Source organism: Papio anubis, chromosome 5 (assembly GCF_008728515.1).
Source record: "Papio anubis isolate 15944 chromosome 5, Panubis1.0, whole genome shotgun sequence".
NCBI classification, from domain to species: domain Eukaryota; kingdom Metazoa; phylum Chordata; class Mammalia; order Primates; family Cercopithecidae; genus Papio; species Papio anubis.
Window position 1 is genome coordinate 70,782,466 of NC_044980.1, and position 4,649 is coordinate 70,787,114.

Below are 4,649 nucleotides of genomic sequence, written 5' to 3' on the forward strand. Positions count from 1 at the left end.
AGTGAATTTTTCTAAGTCAACCCTGGAGGTATTTACAATCTTTTAAATAAGAATCCTATTTTTATAACAACAACACACCAAATTTAACTGCTCTAGTGGACAATTTGAGAACTCATGGGCTGCAGGTTGTTTTGTTTTGCTTCTTGAGCTTTGCAAATGTGATGAATCTTGACAGCTTTAAAGTAATTTTCTTCAGTTTCACATTGCCTCTGAAACTCATAGAATCTCATAGAAATATAGAACTCATAGTAACATAGATGTTCAGTTAAACATTTTAATTTTGTCCTGTTGACAGCGGACTTGAAATGGGTGTTACTGGCTGGGTGCGGTGACTCACGCCTGTAATCCCAGCACTTTGGGAGGCCGAGGTGGGCAGATCACTTGAGGTCAAGAGTTGGAGATTAGCCTGGCTAATATGGTGACACCTCGTCTCTACAAAAACACAAAAATTACCTCGGTGTGGTGGTGGCGCCTGTAATCCCAGCTACTCGGGGGGCTGAGGCAGGAGAATCACTTGAACCCAGGAGGCGGAGGTTGCAGTGACCCAAGATTGTGCCACTATACTTCAGCCTGGGCAACAGAGACACACTTCGTCTCAAAAAAATAAATAAATAAAAAAATAGGAAATGAGTATTATTTGGCTTTTCGATTGAATTGATGGAAACAACTGGTTATTTCACCTAGTTAAATTGGTTAAACAATTTCTAGCATCACACAGATATAAATTTAAGAAAATTGTATCTTGGTATAAAACATTACATCAATTAAAAAATATCTCTTAGAAAATTTGCATATGACCAGAATTTAATAATTACAATTTTGTGAATGATTTACAAATACAGCATCCCAAATAGTAGGTGGTAAATAATGGTTCAGAGTCTATTCAACTCCTGTAGCTCTTCTAAAATCAACTGTGATGGAGCAGTGAGAGGTGCCGCCTCCCTTTGCTGTCATTATGAAGATGTAATTCTGTTACAATTATTTAATCCCAAAGGTATTATTACACCTGTTCAGCGGTTTTCAACCACTCACTAAAATGATGTACAACTCCACTGTGATAAATCTCAGAGTGATTTTTTATTAAAGTTTCTTTAAAAGTATTATGGCTGGAGGCTGATGAATTTAAATAAATGTTTGGAGAAACTACATGATTATATAAGAAATGTGTTGTTTCCAGATTTGCTCTTTTATTTGCCGCAACTGTGCATAACCTTAAGACATGATTAAATAATTTTTGTGAATCACTTTAATCATACAGATCAGATTAAAGAATAATGGATTCATAGAATGTAGCACTGGAAGGGACCTTAGAGAACATCTAGTTCAGTGGCTCTTAACATTTGGCATGAATTTTGAGAATCACCTGCAGGGCTTGTTAAAATGGATTGCTGGGTTTCACTCCCAAAGGTTCTGATTCAGAGGTCTGGGTGGAGGCCTAAGGATTTGCATTTCTCACAAATTCCGAGGCAATGTTGATGTTGCTAATCCAGTGACCTCACTGAGAGAACCGCTGAGCTGATGCATTTTACAAACAAGGAGGCCAGAGCCTACCAGAGAGGTGAAGCAACTTGTCCAGGGCAAGAAAGGAAGACGGGTCCTGGAACCTACACTCAGACTCTCCCGAGACTGGGATTGTTTTGGAGGCACACACCTAACCACATGTGCATGGTTGGGGCATGGAGAAGACAGTGTCCAACAGACGTGGCAACAAGCAAAGCATGAGAGTGTGGTAACCGCAGACATCTTGGGGGTCCCCCATGAAGGAATGGGGTATCAGAACACAGTGCACTGCAGAGGAACTAGAAACTTGATGTCAGATACTGTTTGAAGTTGCAAGAAAGTAGATGATGACCATCAGGAATGCTTGCTAGAAGTAACTACTTGGATGTTCAAGAGCATCTCAAAGAGTAAGCGTACTCCCTTCACCCCAACAAACCTGCCCTTCTTCATTCCAGGAAATGACACTGCATCTACCTAAGGGCTCAAGACCAACACTTGGAAGTCATCTTGTTTCCTCTTTTCTCCTGATTTCCCACATTTACTCCGACTGCAATCCTGTCATTTATCTCCAAAATAGATCCTAAATCCATCACAATTACCTCCCACATCAAGCCAGCAAAGTATTTGTAGTAGTTTACTAACTCCCTGATTCCACTCTTGTCCCTCTATAATTCATTCTCCCCACAAAAGGATCCTTAAAAACAAATTCAATCACACAATTCCCATGTTAAAACTCTCCAATGGCTTTCTATTGCATTTAGAATAATATCCAGATCTCTCGCCATGGTCTACATGGCCCTACAGGATCTGGCCTCTGCCTAACCTCTCTAACCTCAACTCCTGTTGCTTCCTGTCCTGATAATTAACTCCAGCCATGATGTTCTTTCTGTTCTGAGAACATACCAAGAACATTCCTATATGAGGGCCTTTGCACCAGCTATTCCTGCTGCTTGGAATTCTTCCCCACCTTCACTTGGCTGAAATGTTAGCTATAACAATCATGTCTTAAATGTCACCTAGTCATAGATCCTTTCTTGACAACCCAGTTTGAAGTAGCCTATTTCTAGCTCTTTCTGTTAAAAGCTATTCGTTGGATTTTCTTTTGGGTCCTAATCAATATTTGAAATTATTCTTTTTGTTAGTTTACCTTGTTATTACTTATTCTATTCTACCAAATATAAGCATCATGAGGTCAATGTAAGCTTTATTTACCTGGTCCATTGTCATAGTTCTAGTGTGTTCTAGAACACTGTCTGGCAGACAGTAGGTACTCAATACAGTGTCTTGAATGAGCAACAGGTCTTTAGCCATAGGGGCAGGACTTCCTCCCTGGAAATTACACTGTCAAAAAGAAGGCAAAACCTAGACTCAATGAACAAGAGGCAAATCTATTCACTAGACTTGAAGGATTGAGGGAGGTGTTGAACCTAGAACTAAGACAGAAACTCTGTGAGCAAACTTGGGACTTGGATTCAAAAGTGGACTAACAACAAGGAGAACTTGGTACTGAGGCAAGAAGGCCCATTTGCCCAAAGCCAATTCACTGAAAGACAAATTTACTTGTATCTTTCAACTATTTTAGATTGGCATGATTATAACTTTTTTTTTTCTTTGAAATAGAGTCTTGCTCTGTCCCTCAAGCTGAAATACAGTGGCATGATCTCCACTCACTGCAACCTCCGCCTGCCGGGCTCAAGTGACTCTCCTGCCTCAGCCTCCTGAGTAGCTGGGATTACAGGCACCAGGCTAATTTTTGTATTTTTTTAGTAGAGACAGAGTTTCACCATGATGGCCAGGCTGGTCTTGAACTCCTGACTTCAGGTGATCCACCCACCTCGGCCTCCCAAAGTGCTTGGATTATAGGCGTGAGTCACTGCACCTGGCCTTATAACTTCTTATTGACATTTGAAGGAGTTAAATTGTCTCTGTCTACTTGTTGTTGCTGAAGATGGAGATGGAGAGAAAATGGAAGGAGAAATATAGGAGTATAAAGAGAATTTATTTAAAGACATGTTTGTTAAGCATAAAGATTCTTATGGATATATTATTCATTTATTTATTATTAATCTATTCATAAGAAAATTTCAAACTCAGAATGTATTCAAAAACATATTTTTCATAAATGTATTTCTCAGAAAAACACATTATAAGAAAAATACATTTATAAGAAAAATATGTTCATTGTTAGTGATGCTGTCCTGATTTTCTTCTTTCCTTTGTCAGTTGTTTTGCCTCAGCCAGGTAGTTGTTTCCTGCTTTCGATGGGGGCTCTCTGTTCCTAAGTCTTCCAATATTCCTCTAGAATATATTGCTATATTAATATCTTGAAATTCTTTCAATTCTTAAACTGCTTAAGCAAGATTCTCATGGTTCTTGTAAATAAAAGCACTGTTTTTTTCACAGGTCATTCAAGACCCAGCAAAGTCAGGAACTTGATTCAAACCACTGAGTCAAATATTCTGGCTTGAGATTTGGGTTCTTGGAGAAGCGAATACAGAACATGGGGTTCTCACTTTATTACCATTTTTAGGATGCTATTGAAGAGCGTTTCTGGGATAGAGGTGCAGTTGGCAGCGTAACTCCTCAAACAGTCTGACTGGATGCACTGATGCCATTTTTAGAGCCAATTGCCATTCAAGCTGCTGTTGCCCACAGGGTGGGACAAAGTTCCTCTGCACTGAGAACTGTGGAAAAGGCATTTGGCATGGAGGTGAGGACTGAACCCGAAAGAAGTGAGCATCAAAAGTCAGAACTAATCCCATACAGTACAAACGTGTTCTCAGTACTAATGACAGTTTATATGCTCTCTACTCTGTGGCTATAATGAGATATTAATTCACAGTTAATGTCCCATAATTAAAAGTCCACTTTGGTTACACACACAACAGACTGTCTGCAAATACATCTGCTCAGGCATTTTAAAAAGGACTATTTAGAGTTTTGCTTAGTTCTTACAAAGGAAATGAAAGCATTTCCTTCAGTAATCCTAAATGTTTGTATCTTCCTCTATGTAGATTTGTATGATTTGGGGTCTCCATCTAAAATAGATAGCGTGACTTGATTAATAGGGTTAGTTTTGGTTTTATAGGGCTTTTCAGCTTCTCTTTTTGGGCATTTCAGTATCTGTGACCGATTTGCCAGAGATGGCA

The 4,649-nt window shown here is 39.3% G+C and overlaps 1 long non-coding RNA gene across 1 annotated transcript; it reads left to right on the forward strand.

Moving 5' to 3' along the window:
- Positions 1 to 844: 844 nt before the first annotated feature.
- On the forward strand, positions 845 to 4,380 carry LOC116274919. The gene is made up of 2 exons (XR_004183747.1): positions 845 to 3,003; positions 4,031 to 4,380. It is a non-coding gene; the product is annotated as an uncharacterized LOC116274919 (long non-coding RNA).
- The last annotated feature ends 269 nt before the right edge of the window (positions 4,381 to 4,649 follow it).